This window comes from Saccopteryx bilineata, chromosome 2, assembly GCF_036850765.1.
Source record: "Saccopteryx bilineata isolate mSacBil1 chromosome 2, mSacBil1_pri_phased_curated, whole genome shotgun sequence".
In the NCBI taxonomy this organism is placed as follows: Eukaryota; Metazoa; Chordata; class Mammalia; order Chiroptera; family Emballonuridae; genus Saccopteryx; species Saccopteryx bilineata.
In genome coordinates this window covers 28693594-28710225 of record NC_089491.1, presented here as the reverse complement: position 1 = coordinate 28710225, position 16632 = coordinate 28693594, and the positions used below count along the sequence as shown (strand labels likewise).

General features: G+C 39.7%; 1 protein-coding gene across 3 annotated transcripts in view; it reads left to right on the top strand.

Annotated features, from left to right (window-relative positions):
- SLC44A1 (solute carrier family 44 member 1) overlaps window positions 1–16632 on the top strand; it is a 200036-nt gene that overhangs the window by 39903 nt on the left and 143501 nt on the right. The gene's annotated exons all lie outside the window — the stretch shown is intronic.

Genomic DNA, 16632 nt, shown 5'->3' with positions numbered 1-16632 from the left:
AACTACTGTGTGAAAATCAGCGCTTTACCTAGTAATTCTTGTAACTTCTAATTTCTCAGAAAAATGCTTTCTTCCATCAAGTTTCTTTATTAATCAACCCTTTACCTTAGCTAAAACGTTTTTTTCTGCTTTTATTTTGCTGTATACATAGTGTAGCCTTATTAAAAGGGTTTCATGGCCTGACCCGATGGTGGCACAGTGGATAGTGTCAACCTAGGAAGCTGAGGTCCCGGGTTCGAAACCCCGAGGTTGCTGGCTTGAGTGCAGGCTCACCAGCTTGAACGCAGGGTCACCGGTTTGAAGGTGAGATCAGAAACATGACCCCGAGGTTGCTGGCTTGAACAAGGTGTCACTAGCTCAGCCAGAGCCCCCGCAGTCAAGGCACAAATGAGAAAGTAATCAATGAACAAAGTGCCACAACTACGAGTTGATACTTCTCATCTCTCTCCCTTCCTGTCTCTCTGTCCCTCTCTCTTAAAAAAAAAATAGGTTTATGCAGAATCTATCATGAAATCAGTAAAATTCCACGTGTGGATGGAGTGCACAATGTGAAGCCCTTTTAAGTGATTTGTGTGATTTCTTTTATATGTCAACTTTATTGAGATATAATTTGCATGCCGTGCTGTTCATGCATCTAAAGTGTGTACTAGTCAATGGTTTTTGCTATATTTGTACAGTTGTGTAACCATCACCACAATCATTTTTGTCATACAAAGAAGAAATCTCATACCTATGAGAATTCATTCCTCATTTCCCCTAACCTCTCATCCAACCCTAGGCAAGCATTAATCTACTTTCTGTCTCTATGAATTTGTCTATTTTGGACATTTTATATGAGTGGAATTATATCTGGTCTTTTGTGTCTGGCTTCTTCAACTCACATATTTTCAAAGTTCCTCCAAGATGCAGTATATATTTTTACTTCATTCCTTTTTATTCCAAAATGTATATTCCATGATCAGACTATATACCACATATTGTGTTTATCCATTCATCAGTTGGTAGACATTTGTATGTGATTTCTTAATAGGAGAGTAGCACTTTCAGTATTATTACTCTTTTTGAAATTTAAACAAGTGTTATATAAAAAATAGATGTAAGTTAAAGAAGGCTAGAAGGAAATACCTGTTTCTACCTGTTAAGCATCGCTGCAAATATTCTTTTCAAATAGCAACAGTAATAGGTGGATATTTAGAAATTATCTTTCAAACCAGAATACAAAATATTGCTAACAATATGTTTTTCTTGGTTATGGCCTATAATTTCTCTGTAAAAAGAAATATTAACCATGTAAATAAACAATTCAGATAAATAAATCCACAGAGTGTACTGTATTGTTCCCACTGTAATTCGTATGCCTCTTATTGTCCCATTGTTCCTCCTCTCATCCACATACATCAGCCCCCAGTGCCCACACAGGATATTTTAACCACAGTAAACATGGCAGAACAGTGTGGTTGTGGGGTTTTGCCAATCATTTCACCAGCCTTCATGAGTGAACCCAAATAAATGATATGTTTATAAAAGGACAGAGAAGAGGTAGAGCATAGAGATGAGGAAGGTAAATTGGCAAGAGGAGAGCAATAGAAAGATGAAAGTAAAGTAACTGAATCTCTTCAGTTCCAACACAGTTTCTTTCATGTGGTAATTACTTAAGTGAATGGATTTTTGTTTTTATAGTTTGAATATGGGTTTTAGAATTGAACTTTCCTTCAATTCCCTTTAAAATTTTAAGTGTACTGCATTACACTGGGGAACAAAATTTTTGTTGCATCCACAAAAACACTTGTTCTTACCTAATCGAGTGTGCTGATCTAAATCTGACATTAGGTTTTCTCTGTAAGCTACAGTTTTTTTGCAATTCAAAATTTTAGGTTTTCTTTTTATTGTAAAATTTTCAACATTTAGTTGAACATAATGAAGTAGAATGTCTTCTTGGGCATCATCTTTGTGAAAATATAATAATTTATATAATGTAGTAAATACACTAATACACTAAAAATATGATTGCATCAGAATTTGTCTACAATTTCAAAAAAAACATATTAAAATACTTATTTTAATCATAAAATTTGTGCAAAACTTATTTAAATTCTATTTAGGCAAAAATTTGTGTTTGTAGCTCTTGCGTTTGTGTACTTGTTGAGGACAGTCTCGTTTGATGCTCCAGCAGTAGTCTGCTCATCACTAACAGCTTCAAGATTTTTGGAAAACTTATCAAGGTGACTGCTCAGGAAGTGAATCTTAACGCCCATGTTACATCCAATGTCACGGAAAGCCAACAGCATCCTTTGAACCAGAAGTTCATAGTTTTCTGCTTTTTTGTTACCAAGGAAGTTCTTTGTAACTACTACAAAAGACTGCCATGCTGCTTTCTCCTCCTTATTCATCTTCCTGGCAAATTATTATTATTTTTTTTTACAGAGACAGAGAGACTCAGAGAGAAGGATAGATAGGGACGGACAGACAGACTGGAATGGAGAGAGATGAAAAGCATCCATCAGTTTTTTGTTGCGATACCTAGTTGTTTATTGATTGCTTCCTCATATGTGCTTTGACCGTGGGCCTTCAGCAGACCTAGTAACCCCTTGCTCGAGCCAGCGACCTTGGGTCCAAGCTGGTGAGCTTTTGCTCAAACCAGATGAGTTCGCGCTAAGCTGGCGACCTCGGGGTCTCGAAACTGGGTCCTCCGCATCCCAGTCCGACACTCCATCCACTGCGCCACTGCCTGGTCAGGCCTTCCTGGCAAATTCTTCATCGCATATGAGGGTTCGAATTTGAGGTCCATCGAATACACCTGCTTTTATCTTCTCGAAAGACAAGACAGGAAAAGCAGAAAGAATATGTTGAAAGCATTCACTTTTCTCTATTCAAAGCCTGAACAAGTTGCTTCATTAAACCAAGTTTGATGTGAAGTGAGGGAAAAATGATCCTGTCTCGATTAACTACAGGTTCATTCACAATATTTTGCATCCCTACTTCCAGAGCTTCACGTTTTGGCCACTCCTTCTGTGTCCAGTGATTCCCCCGAGCTCGGCTGTCCCACAAACACAGCAAGGATACTTCGTGAAACCTCTCTGTTGTCCTAGCAGGAAATTTACCATTTTAAGATCCACACAAATGATCTAGTTATGCTTCTCATACTTCAGAAAGGCGAGGACAATTTTTATGTCATTCTTACTAAGTCATTCAATTCAGGTTGGCTAAACTGCTGAGGGGTTAATGACTTCTTGGCATCAGAAGAAGACCCTTCAGATTCTACAACCATTTCCTCATGCATCTTATCAAAATATACTTGATCACCATGTTCACTTTCTTCATCCTTAGAAGAAATAAAACCATTGAAAACTGGAACCGGAGTGTCTCAGAGTGTGGGATAGGTCATATTGCTGAAGGAATATTAGGATATGCGATCATATGCCGTTTTTTCTTGCCGATGCCCTTTGTATGGATCAGAAAGAAATAACAGTCACTGCTGTGGTCCTTAGGTTCACGCCAAACCACGGGAATACCAAAAGGCATTCTTTTGCGTTTTCCTTTTTTCCAGTCACGAAGCATTTCCTCACAATTATGACACAATATGAGGAGCCCAATTCTTGTCTTGATCACCAAGGGGAACTTGAAAATAGGCAATATATGCACGTATCACAAACGATGAAATATTGCGCCTTTGACGTTGAAGTGTGTAACAGCCACATATAAAACAGAAGGTGTCAGGACTATTCTTACATTTATGCCTACTCGAAGAAGCCATGATTCAATCTTAAAACAATATAAGAGGGTGTTTTTATCAGATAATAATTTTTTACATTTAAAAACAACTACAATTATGTAAAAGGGATATTTGTAAAACATTAATTGCTTTGTGGTTATGTTCAATCCAAGAGTTGTTGCCCTTTAACTCCAATTTAAAAATCAATGCATGCCATTAACTGTAACAAAAAGAAATTAAAATTGCATAAAAACTAGAGCATGCACCAAAAAACAGATTTCAGATTTGGAATTTGCGATGCAGAAATATATAGAAACAGTTCTAATACCTCATGCAACAGAAAATGAAAAAAAAAAATTGTTCCCCAGTGTTAGCAATTGAAAATTACTACTTGTTTCATATGTTTGCCATGTTAGTACACAGTTGTTATTTATTCAACTGTGTACTAGAATACACTCTTGGTTCTATTTCCTTAACAACTAATTTTTCAGGCACTTTCATTTTTTAAGAATGTATACAATATGAGAACAATTTTAAAGTGTTTGAGATGAATCTCTGTGAGAATTCACTATTTAAGGTGCTTCCGAGGGAGGATTTTCCCTATAGCCCATTGGGAAAGCGCACTAATAATGGTGGCTGTGTTAACTGACAGTGGTTTAGGGCCTGTTCCTAGAGAGGAGCTTTACTTACAATCATCTAATCCTGAAAACAACAGTGCACGGCACTGGGATGGTCTCTTGACCAGACAAGTGGGGAGGTCAGGACAGGTGATCTTATTTCTGTTCAGAAGAGGAGCGAGGATTCAGACCCAGATTCTGCTCCCCCCTCTCACTGCACCAGGACATTACCTCTCTCATGTTTATTAGAGCGTCCTCTGCTCTAATGTTGCCAGCTCTCCTGCATTCTTTTTTTTTTTTTTTTTTTTTTCAGAGAGAGAGAGGGACAGACAGGGACAGACAGGAACGGAGAGAGATGAGAAGCATCAATCATTAGTTTTTCATTGCGCGTTACAACACCTTAGTTGTTCATTGATTGCTTTCTCATATGTGCCTTGACCGCGGGCCTTCAGCAGACCGAGTAACCCCTTGCTGGAGCCAGCAACCTTGGGTTCAAGCTGGTGGTTTTTTTGCTCAAACCAGATGACCCCACATTCAAGCTCGCGACCTCGGGGTTTCGAACCTGAGTCCTCTGCATCCCAGTTCAACGCTCTATCCACTGCACCACCACCTGGTCAGGCTCTGCATTCTTCAGGGGAAGTCTTGCTCCTGCCTAGGTGATCCTCAGTATACAGCCCTCTGGGGAAGTCTGAAGTGTTCTGATCTCCTGTCAATAAGTGTCAGAGAGAATCACTTAAACATTTGCTGGTGGTTTTGAAACTCCATCTGTTTATAGCTGACAGTATACTGAGGAAGTAGAAAAAACATCTGAAAAAATGGGAGTCAGAATTTTTCTTTTTTTTTTATTTCTTCCATAATTAAATAGGATTATTGGCAATCAAAATGAGGCAAATTCATTATAAGTCAAACTATTTAAACACTGTGCTGTCCTTTTCCAGTGCTTGTACATTTGCTTATACTTTTTTACATAGTTGTATAAACAGAGCATGGATATAATTTCATAGCATGTTTTTAAACAACTTTTTATAATAGTCATTTTTATGTTACTATGCAAAGTCTGTAGAATTATTATTATGTTGCTTAACATTCCATTTTCATATTTAACTACTTTATATTATTGGATAGTTAATTTCTAATTTTTCTCCTAATAGCACTGTATTGTACATCTCAGACACAGCTGTGTGAATGTTTTAGATTATTTACTTGGGTGTTTGAAATGTATCATCAAATTACTTTCCTAAGTAAGGTGTCTAACTAATTTATATTGCTTTCAGTTTCAGCATAATCTTAACCAGTGTTGCCAGCCTTTCCTTCTGAAAGTGGGAACGTCATCATCCTAACCATGAACCCCCTATGATCTGGTTTCCAGAAATACACCGTGAGAGAAGTTGGCACTGTGTTCATGTCTCCCGCTGGGTGTAGGACCAAATAAGTTTTGGAGAGTCTCATAATAGGTCACAGAGAAGTCCTGCTTGAAAGACTAGACTTTGTTAATCAGCATTTCCAAAACATACTTCAATCTGGAATTTATTTTTCTTATAGAACCTGTTCACAAACATCTTTGGGAAATGCCATACTATGTAATATCTATGGGGAAAAAGATAGCCTTTGCTTCAATAGAATGCTTTTTAGGGAAATGACATCGCGTAGGAGAGGCAGTAAGGATGTTTGCTCCCATGGTAAGAGACCTAGCCTTGTTCATTCACTCATTAAAAGAAATTTACTGAGAGCCTGTTTCAGACACTGTTCATCTATTGGGGATATAGCAGTGAGTAAAATCCACAAGGCCCTACCCCCAAGTAAGGAGTAAGGTGGGAAGAATGGCCATTATATGTTTAACCACTTAGGGGAAGATTCTGTATACATTGTTTTGCATGGAATAGGCTTTCACTTGAAGAATTATTTTCAATGCCTACTGCAAATAGTGTTGATTCCTGATTTAAATGAAAAATAGACACATTATTGTTATTCTCAAGAAGTTCATAATCTACTGGGGAAACAAATAGTTATAATGCAAAATGATGGTGGTATATTCATAGTGCACTATAGGAACATAAAGGAAGAAACTCTAATCCATCTTTGATGGGGGGGGGTTCCTAAATTATTTTTTAACAATAATGGGGATGTAGTTACTTGTGAGTTCTTAGGTTTTGCCACAGAATCGAACATATATTAGTTTCTGTGCAAGACTGCTGTGGACTAAAACATCTTCATTAGCAAAGACAGTATCTGATTTTAATTTGAAAAACAAATTTACTGAATTCCTCACCCATTCATTAGCTGTGTTACGATCAGTGTAATCTTCATGTTCCTTCTTCATAAGTTAGTATAGTCTTCATAAATCAGTTTCTACCTGTTCCATCATGGAACGATTGGAATAGAATCCTACATTAAGTACCTATGAATTCCTGCTTTAAAGAAATGGTTACAGTATAACAGGAAAAGTCAGTAACTCCATGAGCTATCTTCAGATGGCTCTATTGTAGCAGCAGGAGGTGCAAAGTAGAGCTTTGGTCATATCAGTCTGTCCTTGGTATCATCAAGTACTGAAGAATTTCTGACAATTGTAGGATGTGATCGGGAAAAATGAAGCCCATAACAACGGTGTAATGTTAAAGAAAACTTTCAATAGTAATTTAAAATTAAAAATACTGCTCACCACTGATTCAGAAGATGAATTTAAAATATTGTTTGGGGATTGCAGACAAGCCTATATAATTTTGATCATGTTTCATTGATAATGGAGGTAAAAGATGCTATTAGCTTAGCACTGTTTTGCAAGAGGATGAACTTGGCCTCTACTCAGTAATTATCACGTGCTGATGTGCATGAATGACAACCACCGAGATGTCTGATGTAAGGATATCTTTCTAACAGGCCCACAATGATGATTTCTGAGGCAGTTAGAGGAAGAGAGTGAAGACACTGGCACCATATCTCCCCATGATCTTTCTACCACTGTATAAATATATAACTTATAAAGCAACTCTAGGTGTCACTTCCCCTTTCTCCTTAAACAGATGAATGTTTGATTTAGAATAAAGTTCATGAACTAAGAAAAGCAGTTGGACACAGATGCCTGTATCTTTCCACTCGATGTATCTTATTACCTTTAATTTCCTGCTAAAATCATGCTTTTATTTTTACCTTTCAAGTATGAATTGCCATCACTAGGCTTAGCAAGTGAAACGGATTACTTGTAGTAACTGTAAGTAGTTTTACACTGCAAATCCTTGACAGAGCTTTCCCAAAGGACAGGCAATGTCTTTCAAAATCCTATTACAAGATTTTATTAGCAGGTGCTTATGAACAGAAGGCTGAAAGCCTCCATGTTTTATTGCTACCCAACTTCATCAGGTCTTCTCACTCTATTGAAAATTGTGGCAAAAATGATACACATCAGCTCTTTTATTCTTTTGTTACTACTCTGCACAAATAAAAGCATGTTGGGGAATTTAATGAAGCAGTATGTCCTTGGTGGGAGCTTTGAGGATTTGGACTATATGACTATTTGTCTTTAATACTGGAGGTTTCTACGTAAAACAGATGGGCATGAGCAAAATAAAGTCATCAAAGATAGGCCAATATTTTCCATGTATGTACTTAAATCACACAAATGTCTCCGTAAGCAGTGACTGTGGAGATGCACTCAGTGACAACTTTAGAGGCATTCCGAGTGTGCCAAGCAGTAATTGGGACAATAAAAATGACAGCAGAGCTCCTAGAACTGTGAGACTGTTTTGGAGGAAGTCTGTTTACCCAGGAAGTAGAGACTGTGATGGTCAAGAAAAAATTAGAGGGGAGGGTGGTGGTTGGGTTTTGATGATTCAACAAATTAACACACACTTTCCAAGGATACTTTCTGGGAATCTGTGCTGGGTGAGAGGCCACATCTCAGCTTACTTTGGCCTCCACATGCAGAGCTGGGCTTTCCATTGGAGTCGGGGAAAGGCAGCATGGCCCTGGATGGCAGAGAGCTCGGCACACACACAAGGACCAGCGTGTGTATGCTTGTCATTCGATGTAGGCTTCATGTCATTGTAATTCCCAACCAAGCAGTTTAATTCTCCTTTATTCCTGACCCATAGGCCTGTAAGCATGGGTCGAAAATAATCTTGAGTCTACTCAAATTTCTAAGCATCTGTACTTATTAGTAATGAACACTTGCAAACTGACAAAAACACACAAGTGTGAGCAGTGCTATCATTGTGACTTTCTGGCTCAAATGCTCCTGGAATCGAGTCTGGTTTGTCCTCTTCTCTTTTTCTTTTAACACTGCCTGCACACATCAGTTAGCTTCCTTTGGACCAGCCTCCCAGGTTGCCATTTACTGTTGCCTTGAATGCAGGAGAAATGGGTTCTCTGGCTTACTCTGGAGAGATGACAAGGGGGCCCAGCCAGGTTGCAGCAAAGGTAGATGCATGTGGTCAGATGGTTTTAACTCAGTGTTTGTTGGAATCTCACCAATGACTTCAACATGAAAATACTATTCTTGTAGCTTCATAAATATAGCCCTGTGGCTAATTGTGTCAGAAAACAAAGGAAGCTATGGTTCCTGTTTTCCAAGACCGAAAGGTCCCTTTCTAACTGGAGCAGCCATAACATTCTTAGTATAAAGGAATCTCAATGGAAACAGCAAGAAAAATGGCTGATTTTTTTCTTTTAAAACAACCTAATGTTCTATTTGTTTACTACTAAGCATTTCTGAGTGGAATCATTCTTCCTTGGCAGTCAATATCACCTCATCATAGCTAGCAAGAATTTTTAGTAGGTTCTGGGCACAACACATTCTCTTTTTCAATGTTTGCTTCAAAGGTTTATGATATCATTTCAACAGATTTCACAAATGTTTGCTTAATGATTCCCCATCTCTATTCCTGCCATACTTTAACACATTGCTATTTTGGCATTATTCATAACATACAGTTTAGTTTGCCTTGCTAAATCGGAGTGCAACTGAGGGCAAGGACTTACCGTCCTGGTTTTGAATCTCAAATACTTTGGGTAGTGCTCGGTTTTTGAAAAACGATCAGGTCTTATTTGAACAGTATTGTCTGAAAATCGAGTAACTTCTTAGTTTAATTGACTGTAACCATTTTGTAGTACATTTTCCATTTTTAAACCATGGCTATAAAATCTGGTGTACAGAGGAAAGATTCATAGCCTTAGGTAATACTGTTATTAGATTACTATAAAGATCTTTTGGGAAGCTTTGTACCTCTATTTTAATTAGGGGAAAGTCATACAGACAATAAGTTCAGAGTACAAAAAGAGGACAGGGAACATTGTCTTTGCCTTTAGATACCACCTGGGTGTCTTCTGACTAGTTGGATTTTGGAACCTACTTCCATGTTGGAGACCTAGTTGACTCTTTTTGTCTTAAAGCTGGATTGTTGCTTTGCCTAATCATTACTTCCTGCGCTGCCTATTTCTGTGAAGTAGATTTACATCTGTGAGACCGTTTCCTATCTGATCGGTCCCCTGCCTTGGCCCACCCTGCCCTACCCTGTTATCTGATGCCCTCCAGTGACACCTGATTTGACCTAACTGGTTATAACATGTATATTAACTAAACATTTGACTTAATGGTGGCAAATTTCATTTTAGCTACTGTTTTAATGCTATCAGGTATTGATTACTATCCCCAAAACTTTACATACATTATGTATTCTACAGCTCTCTGATGTAGGAATCATCCCTATTTCACAGATATGGAACCTCAGGCTCAAAAGTTAAATAATCAGCTCAATGTTTAGTTAGTAAAGTTTTGGGGATAGTAATCAATACCTGATAGCATTAAAACAATAGCTAAAATGAAATTTGCCATTATTAAGTCAAATGTTTAGTTAATATCAGGGGAAAGGCAAGTTTTATATTCTATGTTCTTTTCATTCCTTGTAGTAGAAAGGTTCACCTAAGTAAAAGGACAGTTTAAAACTTGTCAAAACCTTTGTGTATTACTATTATCTACAACTACATCTACATAGCAGCTGTACCTACATTAGCAATGATATAAAAGTATAGAAAAAATTTTTTTACAGGTTGATTTCCTAAAAATAAATTCCCCTTGTAGAGCATATCAAATTCACTGGAAGACCTTGGGTTTAACTATTACGGTTCATATTGAATGTGGAGACTATGACATAGTTGCCTATACTATGTGTGCTTTGACTTCTATAAGAGATACTATGGAAGGCTTTTTGTTTTTTATCTATGATGTAAAAAATGTAGAAAGATGTTACATTTTTTTTTTTTCTTTTTTTTTCTGAAACTGGAAACAGGGAGAGACAGTCAGACAGACTCCCGCATGCGCCCGACCGGGATCCACCCGGCACGCCCACCAGGGGCGATGCTCTGCCCACCAGGGGGCGATGCTCTGCCCATCCTAGGTGTTGCCATGTTGCGACCAGAGCCACTCTAGCGCCTGAGGCAGAGGCCACAGAGCCATCCCCAGCGCCCGGGCCATCTTTGCTCCAATGGAGCCCTGGCTGCAGGAGGGGAAGGGAGAGACAGAGAGGAAAGCGCGGCGGAGGGGTGGAGAAGCAAATGAGCGCCTCTCCTGTGTGCCCTGGCCAGGAATCGAACCTGGGTCCTCCGCACGCTAGGCCGACACTCTACCACTGAGCCAACCGGCCAGGGCAAGATGTTACATTTTTTAAAATGTAGTGAAGCTGTTACACGTTCTTCTCCCCTAACTTTAAGGATATGAATATAAGACTGTTGGGCAGATAAAATATATTATGTTCACTTTGTTAAAGATGGCGCTGCCCACGTGGAAACCCATTGCCCAGGTGATATTAATGTGTGTTGGGGGCGGGCTGTGGGCAGGCAGGATCCCTGTAGCCTGGGGCTTGGTTTAGGACTAAGCCTTTCCCACTCTTTTCGATGTGGGGTGGTACAATCCCATCATGTCTCTGAGAAGTGACTTTGTGTTAGAGACTTCCCTATTTTGTATATTGGATTAAAGGTTTTGATTTCTGCACTATAAAGTGGGGCAGACCAGGACCTTGCTCTCTCTTGGTTCCCAAGATTAGCATTAGAGAGGAGAGAGCAGAGAGCAGAAAGCAGAGAAAGGCCACATGGAGGAGGCCAGGAGAAGCAGCCAAATGGCGGAGTGCTGAGTGAGATGCCAGTTTGTGCAGCTTGTGCAGGGAGAAGGAAGGAGATGGGGAACAGAGGTGAATAAGGCTGGTGAGCTAGAAACCTTTGATTCTAGGAAACTCAGATAAATCAGTAGCTTTGTGAGCACTGAATGAGTGGGTTTTGGAGCCCAGCGTGTGTTTTTACTTGCCCGCCGGATACAAGCTAGGATTAAAGTTGATGGCCCATCAGCTTTTGGCTCCGTTGTTTCTTTACCGACTGTCTGAATCCAATGCAAACCTGCATGGGCCAGGTGGCTGTGATGGTGGCCGTGGCTACTGGCTTTACAAAGACAAAATATGAGGTGGATGTCAGCTGTAGTCTGACCTAGAGTTTTAAAATGTTTTTTATAGTCTACTACTATATTAGAAATAGTAATTCTGCTTTCTACATTATTAACCTTGTATAAGTGCAAAAAGACTACAATGTATGGCCTCACCAGGCAGTGGAGCAGCGGATAGAGCATTGGCTTGGGACTCTGGGGACCCCGGTTTGAAGCCCCGAGGTCACCAGCTTGAGCGTGGTGTCTCTGGCTTGAGTGTGGGATCATAGACATGACCCCGTGGTCGCTGGCTTGAGCCCATATAATGTGTCTTTTCTCCCCTTTTGCTGCCATCAAGATGATTGTAAAGCCAGAAGCCAGGGCTACCATCACGGCTGCCTGGCTCATGCAGGTTCGCATTGGATTCGGACAGTTGGTAAAGAAACAATGGAGCCAAGAACTGGTGGGCCGTTAGCTTTAATTCTAGCTTGCACCCGGCGGGCAAGTAAAAACACACACTGGGCTCCAAACCCACTCACATTCAGTGCTCACAAAGCTACTGACTTATCCGAGTTTTCTAGAATCAAAGGTTTCTAGCTCACCAGACTTATTCACCTCTGTTCCCCATCTCCTTCCTTCTCTCTGCACAAACTCTGCACTAACTGGCTTCTCACTCAACACTCTGCCATCTTGGCTGCTTCTCCTGGCCTCTTCCACGTGGCCTTTCTCTGCTCTCTGCTCTCTAATACTAATCTCAGGAACCAAGAGCGCAAGCCCCTGTTCTGCCCCTATTTTATAGTGTAGAAATCCAAACCTTAATCCAATATACAAAATAGGGAAGTCTCTAATACAAAGTCACTTATCAGAGACATGATGGGATTGTACCACCCCACATCAAAAAGGGTGGGAAAGGCCCAATCCCAAAACCAAGCCCCAGGCTACAAGGATTCTGCCTGCCCACAGCCCACAGAGACACACATTAATATCACCTGGGCAACGGCCTCCACGTGAGCAGCACCATCTTTAACTAAGTGAGCATAATACATTTTATCCGCCTAACAATGATCTTTTTATCTTTGGTTTTCAACAGTTTGAATATAATATGTGGAGGGTGTGTTGTGTGTGTATGCACTCTTCCATGCATGGGTGTGTTAATCCTGTTTGAATTAGTCCTACTTGGGATTCTGTCTGAGATTTTTGGGCCTGTGCTTCGATTTCTCTTGTTATTTTGGAAAGTTCTCAATCATTATTTCATTTAATATTTCCTTTGTCCTATTCTGTCTTCTTCTGAGATTCCAATTGCACATATGTTAGATGATTTGGTATTGTCCTATAATTCTTGGATACTCTTTTAAATTTTCACTTTTTTGCTTTGTATTTTACTTTGGATAATTTCTATTGACTTATCCTTGAGTTTATTGATTCTTTCCTTAGCTGTGTTTAGTCTACTGATGAGCCTGACCATGCATTCTTCATCCCTGTTACCATGGTTTTTAAAAATTTTTTTTATTTTTTAGCATTTCCTTAACTCTTTCTTATACTTTCCATCTTTCTGCCAGAATTTGATGAGTCAGGTTTCAGGAGCAGATATCCACTCATTTTCACTGAACCTGGGTTTTCTCTTTTACAAAGTAAAAAATGGGGAGTATATAAAAATAACTAACAGAATTGTTTTGGGGATCTAACGAGGTTCCTTGGGTCAGTCCCTTCTTCCCTTCCCGGAGTCTCAGTGACTGCTACTGAAAGGCTTGGACTGTGTCATTGCTTTGGTCCTGTTTAGTTCCTAAATTGTATGATTCTGTGAAGCAAAAGGGACCTAACGCTTATTGACAGCCTGCATTACTGTCATATAGAATTTGAGGAAGGGGTAAAAATCACATTTAAAAAGTTCTTTTGCAAAACATTTATTTCTGCCAGGTCTGTGTGGATTTTAATAGGAAGAAATGGACAGCATTAAATCCAGTTGCCACTTGGTTAAATCTGTTAAAGCATCATTAAAAATTTTCATCTGTTGGGTTTCCCAATTCGTTTGAGACATTTTATAGTTCATAAAACACCTCACTTTTCCCTGTGTCTATAGGATTTTAAGCTATTGGATTGGCGGCCAGATTTTGCAATCTGAGGGGAAAAAAAACAACTAAGGGAGTTTCTTGCTCTTTACTGACTGGTTCAAATGAATGATATTCTCATCAGATTTGGCTTTGCAGTCACAGACGTGGGTTCAAATTCTGATTGCACAGCTGTGAAACCTTGAGCTGATTATTTAACTTTTGAGCCTGAGGTTCCGTATCTGTGAAATAGGGATGATTCTTACATCAGAGAGCTGTAGAATACATAACATGTAAAGTTTTGGGAATAGTAATCAATACCTGATAGCATTAAACAGTAGCTAAAATGAAATTTGCCACCATTAAGTCAAATGTTTAGTTAATATCAGGGGAAAGGCAAGTTTTATATTCTATATATTCTTTTCATTCCTTGTAGTAGAAAGGTTCACCTAAGTAAAAGGACAGTTTAACAATAGGGTGAGGGTTAACTGAAAAGTAAGTGGTGAAGAAAGAGTAAGACTAATAACCAAGAATTAGTGCTTACCCGTGACAGGTGCTCACATTCAGTCCTCAGAACAGCCTTGTGAAGTACGCTGCCTCTCCTGAGAAGCTTTTCTTTATCTGAGTGAAGGTGACCACCCCTCCTTTGTGTTCTTCCTCTCTCCTTTGCACTCTGTCACTGTCTTTTGTGTGTAACCCCCAACCCCTCTCCATCTCTCGTCCCTACTGAATGATTTTCTGTGTATTTGGCCCGGAAGTGGCCCACAGTATCTTGAATTGAATTGCTGAAATGTCAGATCTTTCTGGGTTGTTTTTTTTTCTGGTCAAGGCTGATCTCACTTGCTTTATGTTATAGATGAAAATTAAAGCGTTGAAAACCTCATGTTGGTCTGTGGCAAAAATACTAGAAAATAGTTGTGGATAAAGAAAGTGCTCAATCCATCTAAGGCCCTCCATCCAGCCCCTCCCTTCAATACATAATGTTTGTTAAGTTAAACAAATATGGTATATTAGTAGCTGTTGCTTTGGAAATTACCTTTGAGTAAATATAATGCATTTCAACGAGGTGTCCAAATTCTATTTCTAAGTAATTTTACAGTAATGGGTATTATTCAAGATTGAAATTATTTAATATAAAGAAACATTCTTAATTCATACTGTGAGCAACTGTCATCCAAAACACAGCCCCATAATACATTCTTATTTGAATAACACTGGGAATGATGTCAAATTATTTTTGCAGGTTTTTTTCTTGTCATAAAAATTTTCACAAAGCCGCATTCCCGATCATAGACTTTTATTTATTCATTTTAGAGAGGAGACAGAGAGGGAGAGAGAGAGACAGAGAGAGACAGAGAAAGAGAGGAGAGAGAGACAGGGCGGAGGAGCTGGAAGCATCAACTCCCATATGTGCCTTGACCAGGCAAGCCCAGGGTTTTGAACCGGTGACCTCAGCATTTCCAGGTCAATGCTTTATCCACTGTGCCACCACAAGTCAGGCCCGATCATAGACTTTTAGAGTTGGAAGGAACCTACGAGATCCAGTCTAATTTCTCCCTGCCCCCCAGAGGTATGAAGCAATTTATCTGAAGTCATGCAGCTAGCTAATGACAGACCCAGGGAGAGAGCAGAATCCTTCATCCTTTATCCACAGTGTTGTATTCCTCTGCAGAAAAGCTGCCTGCTCACTCTCGGTTTTTAGTGCCGGAGTCTTGGGGTAAGGGTTTTTTTCCATGACTAACTAGTGCTCCTTTGTTTCCTGTGTGGGCGTCTGGGAGCTAGCAAGGCCGGCGGGGTGTTGTTGTTGAACAGCTGAACTGTGTGAGGCACTAAACAAGGAAAAGGCATTTGTTTAGTGAGCACGTACGGGGTCAGGTCAACGTGGTTGGACCTCAGACTCTCTGCCCTCAGTGTTGACAGGCAAGTATTTTAAGGTTGAGTTTCTTAACCTGGAGTCTAAATTCCCTAAACACTTATGAAAATTATGCAAATATATGCTTACCTTCCAAGAAATGCAGCTTCAGTTTTCATCAAGTTATCAAATGAGAAGCTGTTGTTTTTGGAGGGAGGGAAAGCTGAGCAAACCTGTGTGAGGACTGGCGCCCCCCTCTCGCACTCCCAAGTCTAATGATTACTAGCAGGCCTCTTATCTCCAGCCCCCTTCCTCCTGACAAGCCTTCCCACAGGGCTCCGCTCCCTGGATCTTGTCATGGACGCCACTGGAGACCCCAGCCTTCTTTTTGCAGGAACTTTTCTCCCAGGTTTTCCAAGGCGACCTTCTCTCTGTCATCTCTGCAGAACTGTTTCCAGGAGCCGCTATGAGGCTCGGGGATTCGTGTTCATCACAAAGCTCAAGAGTGTTATTTCAATTACATTCTGGTTAAAAGGAATTTGTGAGCCGACTTGAGCACCTAAGACAGTTGCTCTAAGAAAAGAATGTAATCAGAATTCTAGTCTAATATAGTACTTTGCAAATTAACTTTTAGAACACCTCTGGTTCGTTAGTTAGGCAGACTCAGTGGTTGATATAGAAACTCTAGACATTTCCAGAAGCAGCATGGGAATTTATGAATGGTGATTTCAGAGTTGCCCAGATCTGTCTGTAAAATTGTCTTAATTTAGTTTTCCTCCCTGAATTTTATAAGACTTAGAAGAATCTACTTCTGAGTAGGAAATTATTTTAATGGGGCTTCCTTTCTAGGAGAGAACATATAGAAAGCACATTCTAAATAGTTAAGTTTGGCATCTGGACACAGTAAGAAAATGGTGACACATTGAAGTTGCATCTTCAAGGTTTTGTAGAAACTTGTTGGGCAAAGGAAGGGTGTGGGCATAAATGATAGATATGTGCTT